Source organism: Plecotus auritus (genome assembly GCF_963455305.1).
Source record: "Plecotus auritus genome assembly, chromosome: 4".
Lineage (NCBI taxonomy): Eukaryota > Metazoa > Chordata > Mammalia > Chiroptera > Vespertilionidae > Plecotus > Plecotus auritus.
In genome coordinates, this window is record NC_137775.1 from 21,590,232 (window position 1) to 21,610,520 (window position 20,289).

Sequence of the window (20,289 nt, forward strand, 5' to 3'; positions counted from 1 at the left end):
CCTGTCTTCAGCAGTACGGAAAGATACTGTTCAACATCCCTGGCAAGATCACCCTCTGCTTTAAATACGAATGTTATATATATAAGCTTTCTGCTGGAAAATATTTACAGAACCACATTTGATTCCAGAATATTTCTAAGGCTTGGCTAGCTGAGATAGGCTTCTTCAGAGAGGACAAGTTGTTTCTGTAATCATTCTAGAGAAAGGGAGAAAGACCTTTCACAGGTGAGAGAGAATTCAGTGGGAACAGATCCCAAAGAAGGCAGTCATGCACACTGCGTTTACCACGCTCCCTTTAAATGACTGGGGAAATTCTACATAACATTTTAAATGGAATGCTCTCCTGTTGGTCATTCGCTGTGTCACGCTTTTAATGTTTAAAAGAAAATCAGCACTTAATCTGGTGGGTCTCAGCACAAGCTTCACCATGAACTGTCCCGATTGGAAGTGGTCACAGCCATCCGTAGAGCCCATCAGCCTTGAAGGCCCAGTGGACAGCAAAGCAAAACATGAAACAGAAGCAGGATTCGGATGGCACAGCTAAATTATTTCCTGAATCAAAACAAAAAAATACACACACACACACACACACAAAAAAAAAAAAAAAAAAAAAAAAACAACGACAAGCAAAATGATCCCTTGGAGATTTAGTCAAAGCTGGGGTGGATTATGGAAACAGGCAGGAGTAGTCTGGCACTGTAAACATTAGGGTTACAAACTTTTAACACTGCCTTGGCCACTTGAAATCAGTGATGATGGCAGCACCTAATTATCAAAGATCTGAGTAACAGACTCTAAAAATGCAACAACCCACAAAATGATCGGACTTCTGACTGAAGATATCTCTTGATTTTATTTTTTAAACCTTTATAAAAAAAGAAATGACAAGACTAGAGAATAAACCAACTTTATTTTATAACAGTATTACAGAAAGCAAAATATCATTTAATACAACTTGAAGCTGCTATAAATCTAATCTGGCATCATAACTATACATCAGGTCAAAAGCAAAGGGAAAATGTTCCATACAGTTAATAAGTCCCTATCAGGTCTCTGGTGTCAGCTTCAAACCGTCTAGCTTTCTGATGCCCATCCAAACACCACCACAGCCCTGCCCACTCCTCTTCCCCATGCCCTCAAACCTGTGTGAATCCCACTCTGAGAGAGACAGACCTGCTCAATAACAAAAGGTCAGTTTCACATGTACACAAGGAGGTTTAATACAAAGCAAATGTTCTACACAAATGTCCAAATAATGGAAAGTACTGAAATTTGGACATGTTAAGAAAGAAAGCACTAAGGTTTTAAGCTGCCTGAATACTTCAGTAGGAGGGAAGACACTGTTGTCTCTTGCTCCTCCCTCCTGTTTCTGGAATGCTGCCGAAGAGCATGTCTGAGAGGCGTTGGCACTGCGGTGTGGTGGGGTCTCCGCACACAGCACGTGGTCAGTGAGCTTCTGCGTAATTCTCCAGTCTGGAGTCTCTGACTTTCTACTAACAGTAAAAAAGTCACAGGACTGGAAAGTCAAAAGGGATCCACATAAAAGATATTCCCAATGAATTTCTAAAACATTAGAAAGGTTTTGAGATGTAAGAAATGCTTTTAATCCGTACTAGTATATTCTCATACAGTGTATTTACTGCAATTCGAGAACTGTAAATATTTACTGTAATCGGTGGTAGTTCAGTGGGAATGGGAAGAAGGAAAGCCACTAGCTAAGTTAGTCACAGCGTTTTCTTTCCGCACAACAGCACCTGTTCCAGTGAACAGCACCTCACCAGCCGGGCTGGCTTTGTTCACTATCATTGGATCATCTGAGTCATAAAAAGCAGGTAGTTGTACACAAAGTAAACAGGAAACAAAACAAAACTCCCTAATTAAAATAAAAAAGAAAGAACCAAGATTATTTAGGAGTGGTTATAAAACAAAAAATATATTAAAATGCGAGGGAACAGTGTAGACCAGAGCTGTTAAGGTAGGGTTTGGTGTTGGCATTTTAATTCTTCAGGCTTCTGGTCATTGTTACCAGTTGTAGTAAATTCGCTGGAGTAGTGGTGTGGCATTAAGACTTGAAACGGTCAAAATTCTTCAGGTTCACAAAGTTGAATGTTGTTTAATGAATGGATTTCTAGGAGGAAAAGAGACAAGGCTTAAATATTCTAAAGACAGAGGCTTTTTTGGGGGGGGGGAAATGTAGGTTACATTCATCAAATTCCATATCAAGGAATCCACAGTGACTATCTGACTGGTTCTACAGTAAATAATATGTTTGCCAGGAGCCATACATGACACCCTATTCCACTTCAAGGCCTTAAATTAAAGTATCTTGAGAACTGACAAGCATATTAGAAATAACTGGCAAGTAAGAATAAACCAAAAGCGAGTAAATTGTAAAACACAGGTAATTCATACAGTAAAAATATAAAAAAGAGAAACCAATATAGGTTTTAAAAGTAGATTCAAGTACAGAAGAAAAACCAAAGTCAATTTTGAATTCACTGAAATGAACAGAAAGGGTACTTAACTTCAGGTGTGGAGAATGGAATGGAGGAAAGAGGCCCGGAAGTGAGAAAGTGCCGAGTATTACGATGGGTGTACAGATGTACGGAGGGTGGGCAAGAATGAATGTGAGGAACAGGACAGTGAAGAAATGGACATTACTGAAGCTAAGTAATGGCATGGTGAGTAACTGAAGGTAAGGTAAAAAACATTGGGTACATTTTTAAATATCAGACCGAGAAATATGAACTTGATCTAAAAGACAAAGAATAAATTCAGAAAGAGCATTCAATGAAAAGATCAACTGTCAATCTACTGCAATGATGCGGAGTGGAGTGTGAGAGGAAGGACGACAGGTCAGAGCCGGGGCTGGCCAGTTCAAAAGGGGCATGAGAGGAGGAGGCTGGGTGTGACTCTCCTCTGGTTCTGAGGAAGGTCTGTCCTGGCCTGAGATTTACATTTTGACAACATCACTGTGGCTTCAGAGTGATGAACAGACTCAAGGTGGAGGGGAGTGAAGACGGGAACGCCAGTCTGGAGGCCACTCAGCAGCCCAGGCTGCCAAGGAAGATGACATAGGTCAGGGATGGCTGCTGGAACCAAGGACCCAGACTTGAGTGGTTGCTACAGAAATCAGGTAGAAGAGACTAGGAAGGCAGTACCAGAGAGTACTTTCAGGTTGGAGTCTTGAACCTCAAAAATAGAGGGAGAATAAGAGGCTTACAGCCTGGGTGAAGTCTTAGAGCTAGAGATACAGATTTGTCCGCACAAAGGAATAAGTGAAACCAACAGATGGAATTAGTCTTGTGTAAGTATAACAGAAAAATGAGAGACATGAGTCTTGGGAGCCACAATGAAAGGTAAGTGGGTCCAAGAGAGGACTCAAATAGAAATGGACAGGGAGGCAGACAAAAAATAAGGATGGTGCATTGTCCCTGAAAGAGAAAGAGTTTTAAGAAGACAACTTTTCATTTTGTATTTCAGCTTGATTGCAAGTTTTGGCAAAACATAAGTGATTACAGAGGATGGTGGAGAGGTAATTAAGGACCTTTCCAAGACACACTGGTCCCAAATTAAGTCCTGTTTTAATGAAAAATCTCCCCACTGTTTAGATGTATCACAGGTATTATAGCTTCTGATTATTCAAGACAGATTGATTAATCAAATTCATTTTTTTCCACCCCGCTGTCTGCTTTGGGCTATTTCATTACTCATTAGTACTTGTGCTTGATTCTAGGCAGGGAAAAATCAATGGAGAAAACACAAAGTTGTCTTTTTTAGGTTAGTAATTATGAAAAAAAAATGTGGGGGGTGGTGAGGAGGGAATGGATAAAACTACCCATCGGATTGGATCTGGAAGTTATCTGTGACCTTCAGTCACACTATCTAGCTATCTATTCTTTTTCTTTATGGGCTGTTAGCTATCTGTTTTCTTTGCTTAGTAAACATGCATTGTTGTTGAACTCAGCTGCCACTGTGCCTAGCTTAGGCTATGGAAAATGAACCGCTGAGGTTACAGTGCCTGGAAACCTACAGAGAGAACGAGGTTGAGGATTCTGTTCTCCATTTCCTTTAAGCTCCGTATCACTTTATTTCACTGAATTTGTTTTCACCAAAAATTAAAATTTCAATTTGTAAAATGAAGTGAAAATTAAACTTGTTTAAAAGTCAATAGACAAATAAACAGGAATCAAGGAGTATGTAGGAATTGAATGAACGAGATCTTGATTTCAAAGAGCTTCAATATTTATTGAAATATATAGAGAAAAGATATAGTCACCATGTAAAGTCAAGTATCATTTACTTTCATTTATTCATAATCAAACCACTAGAAAGTAAAATAAATCAATTTTTCTGAGAAATAATATAAACGATCATCCAAATAGCTTTCAGAATCCAAGAAAATTATAGTTATTATAACTTAATGTTAAACACATTTTTCTTGTTCTTTTAAAAAGCAGTAAATTGAGTATAACTCTGAGTTAATTAGATATTCAATGTTTCAGAACCCCCAGTTCCTTATTGTCCTAGAGGAATAACGAGTAACTTATTATATGATTTTTTTTTTTAATTTACATGTCCACCCATCTTTCTGACTGCTTTTTGCACTTGAACACATATAGAAATGTATTTCTAAGCAAACATGTAACATTTGAGCTGGGAAGGAGCAATGATAAGGATGGAATAGCATTAGCCATTTTAACTTCCATTTTTTTGGCATGTAGCTGTGAGAAATAAAAACTTAGTATTTGGCCATTCTTACCAGACTACATTTGGGTCTAAATGATTTATCACATAGCCCAATCAAAGTGAAAACTAGCAACTGGTTCTTCGCGTACAAGCTGTAAAGTTTTAAGGATTCTTTTCTTTTTTTTAAAGCTTAAATTCTACTCATATTCATAGAAGTCTTGATATCATTATACAAATTGACAGGAATTAATTACTGGCATTAATTCAACCTGCCTTCACTTTTGACAACATCATAATATTCATACCTGGGGTTTGAATAAGACCATAGCTGTTAAGTATATGGGTTATACTTTATGTATCAGAATTTTGGTCAAGCAAAACAAAAAACAAACAAACAAAAAACAACAACCCTCAAACCACTGTTTTCATGCTTCAGTTTCCCATCATTACACTATACAATGTCAGTGAACATTTCTACCTACTATACTCACATTCCATAGTCTGTGTCTCCCTCTGTTGGCCAATGTGAGAATTAGTTTCACAAATTTGTAATTAGGTAGCTATTTCTTTCATCTAATCGCAGGTCTAATTCTATGTCCAAACTCTTCATGGATACATGCCTATTACCTACTTTGCACTAAGTCCTCATAGAGGGTGCAGAGTGTTTTTATCTTTCTCAGTGTGCCGTGATGAGCAGTGGGAAATCAGTCAAGTAAGCACAGAAGTTCTAACCTCATCTGAAAAAGCACAATCTCCGTTTCTAGACACAGGGGTTCACATTGTGCATCTCAATCTTGAGCACACTCTACTCCAGAAATTGATTCAGTGAGTTGCAAATGTGCCCTTTTAAAAAAGCATTTGATCCAAACCACTGGAAGCACTGGCTTTTAATAGTAAAGACTCATTGATTTCTTCAGGCCAAATTTCAATGAGTTTTCTTTAAAGCTGACAGTCGTTTTTCTATTAGAATCTTTATGCCTGACACATTCAAGTCACTCTACTTAAGGAATTACTACCACGCAGCAACTTTAGAAAACCCTGTCAATTTCACCTCATTTTGAAACATGACTGTTTTATACAATTTGGTTTGACTTGTTGTTCACTTAGCTTTATATCATAGCTGCAACCTCAGAAACATTTTGTACAAAATAAATGTTTCTAAAATGAGTCCTGTGTCAAGAACATTGGTGGGAGTTATTATTTGAAAGTTTCCAATCATGAATTCTTGTGAAAGCAATGTGATGTGAATTCACACTGACAGAGGGTCAGTTCTGGCTGTGCCAGTCACTGACTGCATGATTTGGGTGAGAAAATCGAGCTCTCTAGGTCTCAATGTCCTCATTTACATCATAGATGATGGTAAGACCTAATTCAGATTTTAAATGGCACCGTACTCAAATAAAGCTGGGCACAGAGTAGACACTCATTCAATCAATGTTAGCTAATATTCTTTTTATAGATTTTCATACATTGTATTTCACTCCTAGTTATGCTTTCAAATAAAATACAATTCTGCTCTGAAAAATAGAGATGTTCAGTTCAGTTCAGTTCAGTTCAGTTTCTTCATGAAGAATTGCCTGAATCAGTATAATGGTTCCTCACAGGGTACTTCATCTGATCTAGCACGCTTTCAATCGATCTTACCTACTCCTGATGAATAAAACTTACTGAAGGACAGTGCTCTTCCCAAGCTCAAATCCCCAGTGCAGATGCGCTGCAGAGCGAAGTCTAAACTAAGGTACTAACATGGAATGGAAGACCCTAGGCAATTTGCTTTTGACAAATCTTTCTAGGTCTGCTGGGAACTCCACACCAAGCTACAGTGCAGGAATTGCTCTTCCTGATACCCATTCCATTGTTTTCAACAGGCTCTTTCCTCTCTCCCCATATGTTCAAACCCTCCCCAGCGCCCTGCACAGGGAGCTTTCCTGCCACTGTGGCAGGGAGGTCTTCTGATCTGCAAACCCAAACAGCCCCTCCGGTCAACCTGCATAGCTCTTTATCCAGGCTTCTCTGGAAAACTACTATTTTTTACCCTATATGCCATTTATATACACGTTCCTATACTTTAGACTTTTTTTTATGAACTGTTATAGTCCCTTGAACATGTATGTCCACAATATATACTAATGAATCCATGAGCTACAGCAATAGGGACTAATCTTCAAGGTGAGCACAGAACAGAGGCTTGGGGAGAAAAAAACAGAACTGCACTACGTCTCCAGGAAGAAAGCACTACTGCCTGTCTTCACCATTATTTTCATCTGCCGATTTAAGTGAAAAATTCTGGGTTCATTTTTCTGAATAACTGTCTCTGTGAAATCCCAGGACTCTTACTTCTTTAAAAATACTGGTTTTCCCAAACGTCTGAAGCTTTGACAGAGATTTCTAAGAGTAGTTATTATCTGGCCGGAAAGCTAAAGTAAGGTCTTCTGGTTCACTCTGCCACATTCAAATCTAGTGGGAACTTGCCATGAAAGCATTTTACAAAATCTTCAAGCTTCTTTTACATAACAAATGCACTACAGTTAAGGTTATGTTCCCTATGCTTTACTCCAGCTAAGCCTTTGCAAATCCTAGGTTCATAAGATGAGTAGAGATAGAAGGCATTTCTCTGTAGCATCAAATAAAAGGTGCACTTATAAATAGTAACAAAACCCTTATCTTTTAGAAAACCATCTGTGAAGCATTTATGAACAGAACTTGCTAAGTTTTCATTTAATATTTTCTTTATAGAAAGGTTAGTCAGAATCAAAAGAATTCAACTCTATCATCAATTCTCTGATTTATTAGTTTACCTTTTTTTCTTACATCTTCAACATCCAGTATGTTCTTTTATACCGAAAGCACATCTCCAGTTGGAACAGGCACTTTTCAAATGCCCAATAGTCCAGTGGTATTGGCTACCACACTGAACGGAACAGGTCTAGATTCCCACTGGCTCTAATGCTAGCTGAACTATTTTGATGCATGAGTTAAATAAGCATGGGGCTAACATGTCCTTGGAATGTAATCCTCACAAGGACTGGAGCATCTTAAAAAAACACACACACATACATATACACACAAACTTATTAGTTGCCATAGCAAAATTCCCTCCTACTGCCACACACACATTTACATGTTCAAAAAATAGTACCTGGGATGTCGAACATTAGAGAAGTTCTTGAGACTAATGAAGTTATATTTAGCTCCTCAGGTGGATGGTATTTTCATGACTCTTGAGTATAATTACCTATGGCAAATTACTTTAATCCCTAGGATTCTGTTTCCTCATAAAAGAGGGTGGGGTGAGAAGATGCTCTATGCATAGCTTTAAATTATATGTTTTTCATAACCACTACCTCTACCCACCTCAGAGGCCAGGCGGCTAACAGATTGGTAGGGAGACCAGGTACCAACAACCTCAACATAAAAGATTCTGGCAACTTGGAGTGGTCCTCCCTGTCTAAGGGTGGCAGCTCTTACTAGTCACAATAGCCATGAGAGAAAGCAGGCACAATGTTAGAGCTTCCAAGGTTTCTAAATGGCTTAAGCATTAATAATTAATTCAAACTCTAAAAAATATTGTTTTGTCCAAAAAAGAAAACTCCAGATATGGCCTGCATGCATTCACTTTGTAGATTTTGTCTTGCCCTTCTCCCCCTTGTCTATTAACCCTAAATACTAATGAAAAAGTGGGGGAAACATGCAGCATTTGCATGGAATTAATAACTTTAACAAACTTGTAAGGGAGAAAAGATAATAAACATCTGAATAGGAAAACAAACAAAGGACACAAACTGGCAATTCAGAGACACGCAATATGTGTGTGTGTGTGTATGTGTATTTCAACCTCACTAGCAATGAAAAAAATACAATTAAAAATGCTCTTTCCCCACAATTTAAAAAGAAGAGGGAAATACGCTTTCCTCACCAGATTGGCAAAGATTTTTAAACTGTATAATCTTGAGTGTTGGCAAGAGCACGGGGAACAGGGACACTCATAAGCTGCTAGTGGAAGCCTAGCTGTAGAAACTTTAAGGGAGACATTTAGCAATATGTCAAAAACCCTCGGTGACACACCTACTCTAATTTTAGAAAATACTTGCCCTGGAGAAACAATGAATTTAATGTACAAAAATGTAAACACAAGTATGATCTTTATAGGTGTATCTATAATTGTGAAAACTGTGGAATAATCTAAATAACTATTAGTAAAGGTTAAGTAAACCATCAAGCATCCATTCAACAGCTGTTGAAAAAGGATGAGGTAATGACAAGGAAATTTATCTACAATGTACTGTTAAGTGGCGGGGGGGGGGGGGGGGGGGGAGAAGCAAGGTAAATATAGAGTTGACAGTCCCAGCCTACATAAATTGAGGTGTGAGTGCGTGAGTGTGAGTATGTATTCACACATATGCACAGTGAAAAGGAATTAGCTCTCTCTAGGAGCAAAGGAATTATGGGTCACTTACACTTTCAACTGCCTTTTCCTTTTTAAAAATTATAACCTCCTGTTTTACTATGAGGGGAAAACAACAATAACAACAAAACACCATAAAGATAGGTTCATTTGCAAAAACAACAGTTGATTTTGTCCAAGAGCAAACCCTGGGGAATTAGTGGCTACCAGGTGCCAATGCCTGCACGACACAGCGGCCTCAACGCCTCCTTGGTTCAAATACACTGAACCAAATACATTGCAAATACATTGTAGTTCAAATACATTGCAAATGGCTATGCCTAAAACTCACTAAATCCAAAATGGCTTCTTATTTCTATTTATAAGAGATCTTCATTTAAGTTTGATTAATCTATATTCAAAGCTAAGTTGTAATAAAATGCTAATTTTAGGAATGAGACTCGTACAACTAGGCAAACAAAATACAATAAAAATGCAACACGTTTGATATGCCTGCAAACCTCCTGGCTTCTGGATTGAAGCTAGTCACCTGCAAGTCCATAGGCTTGTGTTTCTTTTCAGGGACAGGGTGATGCCACCCGTAAATGAGTAGCTCATGATTAGCTAGAGTTCAGTTCAGCCAACATGGTTTTCTCCTGTCCAGTCAGTTAGATAGCTAATACTAATTGCCTACTTGGCTTGTGAGTTCATTTTGAAAACATGGATATCACCCTAACATTGAAATGCTGCTTTGAACACAGTGTTGAAATTGGTGTTCATAGATGCACAATAAGCACAGAAAGCAAAACCACTAATTTAGTTATGTATTTATTGTGGTTTGGGGATTGGGACTCAGGGTTTATCTAACAGGTTCCAAGGAATGATGGATTTGCCAGGCTTTTAGCAATCACAGCACTAGCTCTGGTGGCTCTGTGAAACCTAATGCAATGCTCTCCATCGTCTCAGATAAAGACAGGCAGAGCGGACCAAAAGGCCAAAGGCCTAATTATTGTTTTCCAGATTCTTGAAAGCAGTCTTCGTGTAAAATCCCTTTTCCTCAGCCTATTACAGGGCTTCGTCCCTACTTCTTGACTGAAGCACTCTGACAAAGCCCCCAGGTTGTACCAACAATTTCAAAGGACACACTCACTTCATTTCTTTGCCATATTTAATACTTGATTACTCTCTCCTTCTTAAAGTTATCCTCTTCTTGCAATTTTCATGACATCCTTTCTCCCTGTTTTCTTCCTACCTCTGGCTCCTCCTCCTCTATTTCCTCAGCTCCCCAGGTCACAACACTCTGACCTGGCCTTGGGTGACCTCAAACCAAAGGCTTCATTAGGAGATGACACATTCGGATGACCTCCAAATTCCCATCTCCTGATCCAAAGCCTGCTGTGCTCTCTCAACTCTTGGCTACCTCCTGGACCTCTCCATGTAGACTCTTCTCAAAGTCAACATCTCTGGGATAGAAAATCTTCATTTTTATTTGACTCTTTAAACCAAAAAGGATTCATGGCTGACTTTATGTGTCACAAAAAATTCTTACAACCTGCCTTGGAAACACGTTCTTCTGTAAATTCCATTATCACCCCCGGTTTACAGAGGGCAGAACTGAGGTAGAGACGCAAAATAACCTACCCAGGTCACACAACAATGAAGTAGATTTTAACCCTGCAAATCTGCTATGCTACACTTTATGCTACACCATCTGGTAAATTTCCATTTACCCATATTGTGTGTGTGTAATACGGGGCCTTACAGACTCACTTCCAAGCTTCCTCCATAATTCCTGTGACAGTTGGTTCCTCCTACATAGTACACAGAACAAAAGATATACTTTTGCTCTACGATAGAGCAGAGGACTGGCGATACTGCACATGCTATGTGAAAAATGAAACACGTATTCCACGACTGCAATGACAGGAACCACCATCAACGCATTTTCCCCAGCTATACACCTGGGCATTATCTGGGAGTTTTCTTCTGCTCACCCACCTACTCAGCTTACTAACTTCCATACCTTCATGCAGTCACCCCGTCACAAACCTCTACCTAATTACCATCTCTCAGATACATGAGGAGTTCCCACAGCTTTTCAGGATAAAGATTAGCCTCTTTGGCTTGGCTCATAAGGCTCTATAAGATCGAGCCTCTGCCTCCCTGCTCCCTTCACTCTCCGCAAGTGGTCTGCAATCCAGCTACACCTGACCTTGTGAAATTCCTAGAGTATCAAGTTCACAGCACCATAACCCGTCTGGAATGCCCCCTTCCATACCTTTCTTCACTGAGCTGACTCCTATTCACCTGGAAGCTCAAGTGAGAGGCCCCATTATGATTATTTTAGAGACCTTCCCTTTCTGTTCGCACTCAACTCAGTTGAGAACATATAAACTTGAAACTATTCTGCTACCACTGATTTACTGTCTGTGAGTATGACCTTGTTTGATTTGAAATCTCCATGGAAAAACAGGAAAAGCTATCTGGTGGGCACTCCACTGATATTTGTATAATGAGCAAATACATGAATAAAATGAGTAGATGGTTGAGTCTTCGGCTGTTCACTGCTTCCAGATGAAAAGGAGGCATCTTCACTTTTACCCCACATCAACGACTGCTCCAGAAGTCAGAGGCTCATTGAAGTCTGGGTTCAGAGAGCTCATGGTGCCAACTGAAGTGAGTCACAAGCTCCCCTCCTGGGCCCATTCTTTCCGAAGCCACACACCCACCCACCAAGCCTGCACTCTCCTTCCTCCTGACTAGGACTGCCTGAAGACCATTCCAGTGGGGATAGGTCAGTGACATTGTATCCATTTGAGGGCTCATAAATATGCATTTATGACAAACTGACAGGATGGACTAGTCCATAAGAGGACATAAAGAAAAGGTTACAAAGGTTTAGTGAAGTACTGCTCTGAAGTCTGTGTTTTCTTTTTCACGGTGTCTGAATCGAGCCCCTCTCTGCCTCACAGCTGGCCAACCCCTGCTGAGATGGCAGATATGAAGGTTTGGTCCATGCAGGTTGTCCTTTGCCCATCTTTCTGTCTGTTCCACCCCCACCTTGCAGTGCTTGATCAAAAGCTCAGAACTACTCCAAAGGGAGAGGTCAGGTCAGGAGGAGAGTTTTTCATATCTGACAAGGGGAGCCGGGGCAGAGACACAGTTATTTACTCTCTTCTGGCGTTCAGATACTGTCTGGGTCCTGCTCTTTGCCTCGGCCCACCTGCTGCCTCTGTGCTTTCCTGGCAGTGCAAACACACTCTCCTCTTGATTGTCACCAGCAAAGGGAGTTTTTCAAGAACAAGCTGCAGCCAGAGGGGGTGGAGATGCTAAAATGACTTTAAGGCACTGAGGTAACTCCTATTCTTCCTTCAGATATCAACTCAAACTGTGTTTCTCAAGTTACAATAGGTTAAATTTATAATAGTTCAATTCTGTCTGTTTCTTCTACAAGTTTTGACTATTTCAATCCTCAATGCCTAGCCCTACCCTAGCACATTTTGATACTCAAATATTTTTTGAACGGATGAATGAATTTTTCCAAATCAATCTAGCTTGCTCATCTTATATGTGAATTTATACTTTAACTTCCTAAATACGTTTAATAAGTTGCTTATAAGAGATGACCTCAAAGACAGGCAAACTTCAAAGGCTGTGTGTGTGTGTGTGTGTGTGTGTGTGTGTGTGTGTGTCTCCCAATGCAAAAATAAATATAAGGTGCCAGGAATAACTGATATAACTAATTCATTTTAAAACTTATTCAATGCCACAAAGGAAGGTGGGGGTGTTGGTAATATTCACAGTGATCACTACTGATTCAAAGAATTTAGAGAAGAAATACCCACTCATTATATTAGTATACCCTTATAATAAGTCCTATGAGTTTAAAAAAAAAAAAAAAAGGTAGATTTATCCATCCCCACTGATTTGTACAATGTCACATAGTTTGAGATCTGGCAAGATTAAAACATAATACTTGACCATCTGACTCCCAGCTAAGGTGTTCTCAGCCTTCCATATATAAAACTATCAGGGAAGTACATCTCAAAAATAAAAAGATCAACATTCAGCATATTATACACCACATTTATTCAGGTAACTAGATAATGTGTTAAAATTTTAACTGATTTCTGCTTATAGGCACTTTATACACCTGTGTTAAAAATAGCATGTAAATAAATAAAGGGTAAAGTTGCTAGGTGTAAGACAATATAGAAAAGCCAATTGTATCTCCTTTTCCAGCAACAGCTGGAAAAGATTTATAAGACCTCTCTCTGGGTAAAATAATCATACAATTTTATTGAAAGAAATTAAAGAAGACCTACATAAATGGAGAGATATTTTATGTTTGTGGAAAAGAAGACAATATCATAAAGATAGTTTTTATTATACTAAGTTAGAGTGGATTAAATTCCAATTAAAATACCAGAAGGTTTATCTTAGAACCTAATAATCTGACTTTGAAATTTATATGAAATAAAAAGACCCAGAACAGCCAAGATACTCCTAAAGAAAACGAACACAATTAGGGAGACACGGCCTACCAGTATCAAGATCGTTTTAAAGCTACAGTGAATAAGACAGCATGGCATTGGAATAGGGATGGACACATGAACAGATGGGAATGAAAGCGCCCAAAAACACACCCATACATATAAGAAACTGGATACATGACCTGCAGATTAGAGGGCGAAAGGATGGGCTCTTCAATAAACAATACTGGCACACTGGCTACTTATACAGAAAACAAATGGATCACTGTTTCTCATCACACAGGATAAATAATTACTGATGATTTAAGAATTGATATGTGAAAGGCAACATTAAAATTGCAGGATCAAAAATATCTTTAATATTTCAGGGTATGGAAAAAAACATAAGCCATAAAGGAAAGCTTGATAACTCAACTATATTAACTATATTAATAACTAAATTCAATTTATTAATAACTATAGTGGACTAATTAATAATAAAAGGCAAACCAGAACACATAAAATTGACAAAGGATTAATACCCAGAATCTGTCCATACTCAATAAGAACAAGAAAGGTATCTAAGACAAAAGTTAAAAACTTAAAGGGAAGGCTGTGTAATGATTGAACCTCTCTCTCTCTGCGATGAAAAAGCACTTGGCCTTGCCACAGATGGAAGATGTGTGTTCTGTGACCAGCCACCCCTAGATTAACCAAAGAACTTATATGCATACTAGAGGCCTGGTGCACAAAATTTGTGCACTGGCGGGGGGGGGGGGGGTCCCCTCAGCCTGGCCTGTGCCCTCTCTCAGTTTGGGAGCCCTCGGGGGGATGTCTGACTGATGGCTTAGGCCTGCTCCCTAAGCCAGCAGTCAGACATCCTTAGCACTGCCATGGATGCGGGAGAGGCTTCCGCCACTGCCATTGCACTCGCCAGCCATGAGCCCAGCTTCTGGCTAAGTGGTGCTCCCCCTGTGGGAGTGCACTGACCACCAGGAGGCAGCTCCTGCATTGAACGTCTGCCCCCTGGTGGTCAATGTGCGTCATAGTCGCCAGTAAGGCTGAAACTGGCTCTCCAACATCCCCTGAGGCATCCCAGATTGCGAGAGGGTGCAGGCTAGGCCGAGGGACCCCACCGGTGCATGATCGGGGCTGGGGAAGGATGTAGGAGGTTGGCCAGCTGGGGAGGAACCACAGGAGGGCTCCAGGGCATGTCCGGACCATCTCGCTCAGTCCCGGTCAGCTGGACCCCAACAGCAAGCTAATCTACCGGTTGGAGCGTCTCCCCTGGTGGTCAGCGCACATCACAGTGAGCAGTTGAGCAGCCTTAGCAAATTATTAGCATATTACACTTTGATTGGTTGAATGGCCAACTGGATGACCAGACACTTAGCATATTAGGCTTTTATTATATAGGAGGATGTGCATAACCCATGGACACAGTGTGGTGAAGGCCTGGGTGGGGGGCGAGGTAGGGCGGGATAGAGGGGCTCAATGGGGAAAAAAAGAGGGGGACTTGTAATACTTTGAACAATAAAAATAAATCGAAAAAAAGAAACAAATAATAAAATCCATATATAATTAGGAACATTTAATAATTTCATTAAGAATTCTTTAGCCCAACTTTTAATAGCTATATGTAGTCATCACATGATGACGACAGCAGAAGGTACAACCAACCCTACTGGTAGCCATTTAGGTTGTTTCCAATTTTTTGCTAGTATACATAAAATGTGATAAATACATTTGTAATCTTCATACATATCTCTGATTATTTAAGATAAATTTTTTAAAGGGGTATAAATGGTAGGCATGTTTAAGTTTTTGCCAAATTGTTCTCCAGGAAATATTACTAATTTATACAGCAGCATATAAGTATATTTTTCCTCCCACAACCTCCCCAACACTGGTTAAAAACATAAACTTTGGCAGATTTATAAGTGAAAACTTGTACACTGCATTTTTCATTGATATTGATTTAAGCCAGGGGTGGGCAAACTTTTTGACTCGAGGGCCACAATGGGTTCTTAAACTGGACTGAAGGGCCGGAACAAAAGCATGGATGGAGTGTTTGTGTGAACTAATATAAATTCAAAGTAAAGGAGCGGAGAAGAGAGCAAGAGAACCCTCCGCTCTTTCAGCTCCGTGGGCCGGATAGAACAGCCAAATGGGCCGGATCCGGCCCGCGGGCCGTAGTTTGCCCACGGCTGATTTAAGCAATAGTGACGCTGAACATTTGTTTATGTTCACTTAGTTTCTATGTGGTTTACTTGCTTAATCCTCTGCCCATTTTTCTACTGAAGGGTTTACATTTTTTGATGGAACATAAGAGTTCTTAATAGAAGATCAAAGATGGCTGCCAATGGGAAGGCAGGCTGCAAGATAGTGTGTGAGTGAGAGAACGAAAGGAGAGTGTGTGGACGTACGGGGAGTCTATTTGTGAGTGAGGGACAGCTATATTCCAAAGGACTGTTGGGGACTGTTGGACCGGGCTCCCCTGACTGAGCAGCCTCCACTGCTGCTGAAATCTCTCCCAGAGCGACCAGCTCTGCCGCAGAGACCGCGCCATCTTGAAGGGGAGAGTGACTGTGATCGTAAGCCTAGCCTTACCTTCAATCGGGAAGAATCTGATACCACCTGGGACCCTACAACCACAACACCCAGGGAACAGGTGCGAACCCACAAATACCGGGTCTCAAGCAGTGTGAATATGCGGACTCAGACGAGCTCTGCACCTTCTCACGGAAAGGTCAGATTTTGCCCAGAGAAAGGTGAGGTCTGCGATCCAGGCTGAAGGGAGAAACGTGTGCAGTGGGATCTAGAGGTTCAGAGGAAGTCTGTGCCCCACAGAATCCATGGATGTTGGGGCCAGCGTAGTCTGTGAATGTGGAAGGGGTCCACAGGGCTGTTGACAGAAGGGAACTCTAGAAATCAACCTAAAGCTGGACTGGGCACAAAAAGGCAGCCTGAAGCTTTACCAGTAAACAGGCTGTGCTGTGCCAGGGGAAAAATACGTGCACAAAGCCATGAGCAGAGTCACGCGCAGTGCCAGGGCGAAAAAGTTCCGAGTTCATGCACTTACTCTGGCTCTTTTTTCTCTTTAAATCCTTAAGCCCAGTACATAGGATCACCCAATTAAAAACACTCTCAGAGACTGCAGGGAAAAGTTGTTTTTGTGGAAGCTGGGGATCAGAGCAGGGAGAAATGATCAGAAAACCAGCTAAGGGGCAGTCCATTCCCCCAAACCAGTATTAAGTGCAGCAGGGAAAAGAAAAACTAAATACTGGGTAGAGAGGACTTATAGACCCAGAAGTCAATACAGAAACACTGCCACCCAGGAGTTGAATCAAAAACTGACTTTTGTGTAAATACAACCACAAGCAGGTTGGGTAACAAAAAAAAATACTGCCTGCTTGAAAACAAGATTGTGGCTTACAACACAGAGGAGCTGTGGAACACAGGGAACTTCAATACTGTCCTGACTACCTGATAGGAAACAGGTGTGCCAAACAGAACAGTAGAGGAAGTGAATGACCTTCACTACTGCACATTTTTATTTTTTATCTTTTACTTAAGAAACTAAATTTTTTCTCTTTTTTTCTCACTTTATTTTACCTTTTTAATTATTATATTTTATTTTTTGGTCAGTATTATTACTACTACTATTTTACCATTTTTTAAGTTTCATTTTATTTTCTTTTTATTTTATTTTATTTAATTTTGGGATTAGTATTCTACATTCTATTTTCACTTTTCTTTAGCATCATTTCACTCTATCTCAACTTTACCTTTATGCCAACACTCCCTTCCTCACTTTTCCCCTTTTGTTGTCCTGATTCTCTTACTCTATTCCTGCTTTAGATTTTCCCTATTCCTTCTTTTTACCCCGTTAAAAATTCATCCTACTTATATATCTAATTTCTGATCCACTGCTCCAAGTCCATACACACTTCTCTCTTCTCTTACTTCACTATCCAAATTATTTTCTCTCTTCCCTTTTTGTTGTTTGTTTTTTGTTGTTCTTTTTTTATTTATATTTTTGTTTTATTTTGTTTTGTTTTGCCCTTCTTTCTCTCTGTCAATCAAAATTGAGGGGGAAATCAGGAGCTTCACAGACAAAAAAGGACTAAGGGAGTTTATCACCACCAAACCAGCAATGCAAGAAATGCTAAAGGGTCTGCTGTGAAAAGAAGAAATAGGAAGCGAAGAAGGAACACAGGCATAAAAAATAAAAATGGTGACAAACAAGTACCTATCAATAATAACTTTAAATGTAAATGGATTAAATGCCCCAATCAAAAGACATAGGGTAGCTGAGTGGATAAGAAAACATGACCCATATATCTGCTGTCTACAGGAAACCCACCTCAGAAAAAAGGACTCACACAGACTGATAGTGAAGGGATGGAAAAAGGTATTTCAGGCGAATGGAAATGGAAAAAAAAAAAAAAAGCTGAGGTAGCAATACTTATATCTGACAAATTAGATCTCAAAGTGAAGGACATAACAAGAGATAAGGAAGGCCACTTCATAATACTAAAGAGAGCAATCCAACAAGAAGATATAACTCTGGTAAACATATACACACCCAATACAGGAGCACCCAAATACATAAAAAAAACTCCTGGAGGATATCAAAGGAGAGATTGACAGCAATACAATCATAGGAGACTTTAATACCCCACTATCACCATTGGACAAATCCTCTAAACAAAAAATCAGCAAAGAATTATCAATCCTAAATGACACACTAGATCAGATGGAATTAATTGACATCTTCAAAACATTTCACCCCAAAGCCACAGAATATACATTCTTCTCAAGTGCACATGGGTCATTTTCAAAGACAGACCATATGTTGGGACACAGGCAAAGTCTCTTCAAATTCAAGAAGATAGAAATCATATCAAGCATCTTCTCAGATCACAATGGCATAAAACTAGATATCAACTACAATAAAAAAAATCAAACACCTGGAGGCTAAATAGCATGCTATTAAACAATGACTGGGTTACCAGAGAGATCAAAGAAGAAATAAAAAGCATCATGGCAACAAACGACAATGAAAACACAATCCAAAATCTACGGGACACAGCAAAAGCAGTCTTGAGAGGTAAGTTCATAGCTCTACAGGCCTACCTCAATAAAACAAGAAACAATGGTAATAAATTACCTAACCCTACAACTCAAAGAGTTAGAAAGAGAGCAACAAGAAAAGCCCAGCGTAAGTAGAAGTAAGGAAATAATAAAGATCAGAGCAGAGATAAATGACATAGAGACCAAAAAAACCAACACAAAAGATCAACAAAACCAAGAGCTGGTTCTTTGAAAGGATAAACAAGATTGATGAACCTCTAGCCAAACTCACCAAGAAGCAAAGAGAGAGGACCCAAATAAACAAAATCAGAAATGAAAGAGGTGAAGTAACAACCGATCCCACAGAAATACAAACAATTATGAAAAAATACTATGAACAACTCTCTTCCAACCAAATGTACAACCTAGATGAAATGGACATATTCTTAGAAAAATACAAGCTCCCAAAACTCAACCAAGAAGAATCAAAAAGCCTGAATAGGCTGATAACTACTGAAGAAATTGAAACAGCAATCAAAAATATTCTAGCAAACGAAAGCCCTGGTCCAGATGGCTTTACAGGGGAGTTCTACCAAGCATTCAAAGAACTAAAACCTATCCTCTCAGACTATTCTAAAAAAATTCAAGAGGAAGGCACACTTCCACGCTCTTTCCATGAAGCCAGCATTACCCTAATCCCAAAACCAGATAAAGACACCACACAAAAAAGAGAACTACAGGCCAATACCCTTGATGAACATAGATGCTAAAATCCTCAACAAAATTCTAGCAAATCAGATTCAGCAATACATTAGAAAGATTTATTCCGGGGATGCAAGGATGGTACAATATCCGCAAATCAATAAATGTGATACATCACATAAACAAACTGAGAGATAAAAATCACATAATCATATCAATTGATGCAGAAAATGACAAAATCCAACACGCTTTCTTGATAAAAACTCTCAGCAAAGTGGGAATAGAGGGATCACACCTCAACATAATAAAAGCCATATATGACAAAACTACAGCCAACATCATACTCAATGGGCAAAAACTAAACTCATTTCCCCTAAGAACACAGGAACAAGACAGGGATGCCCACTTTCACCACTCCTGTTCGACATAGTACTAGAAGTACTAGCCATAGCGATCAGACAAGAAGAAGAAATAAAAGGCATCCAAATTGGAAAAGAAGTAAAACTGTCCTTATTCGCAGATGACATGATACTATACATAGAAAACCCCAAAAGACTCCATCAAAAAACTACTAGACCTAATAAATGAATTTGGCAATGTAGCAGGATACACAATTAACACCCAGAAATCTATGGCCTTTTTATACAACAATAATGAACTCACAGAAAGAGAAATGAAAAACAAACAAACAATTTTATTTACCATTGCACCAAAAAAATTAAGTTACCTAGGAATAAACTTAACTAAGGACGTAAAAGACCTATACTCAGAAAACTACAGGACATTGAAAAAAGAGATAGAGGAAGACATAAACAAATGGAAAAACATACCATGTTCATGGATTGGTAGAATCAACATCACTAAAATACTAAAGCAATCTATAGATTCAATGCAATACCTATTACAATACCAATGTCATATTTCAAAGATCTAGAACAAACTCTACAAAAGTTCATCTGGAATTTT

General features: G+C 39.4%; 1 protein-coding gene across 40 annotated transcripts in view; it reads right to left on the bottom strand.

The window, feature by feature from the left end:
* Positions 1 to 891: 891 nt before the first annotated feature.
* Positions 892 to 20,289, bottom strand: part of EPB41L2 (erythrocyte membrane protein band 4.1 like 2) — a 214,070-nt gene continuing 194,672 nt past the window's right edge. For 39 of the 40 annotated variants that reach the window (XM_080666204.1, XM_080666200.1, XM_080666189.1 and 36 more), the window contains one exon: positions 892 to 2,128. The gene's annotated coding sequence lies outside the window, so the exon portion shown is untranslated. The remainder of the gene's footprint in view (positions 2,129 to 20,289) is intronic. The other variant, XM_080666205.1, reaches the window with a different exon arrangement.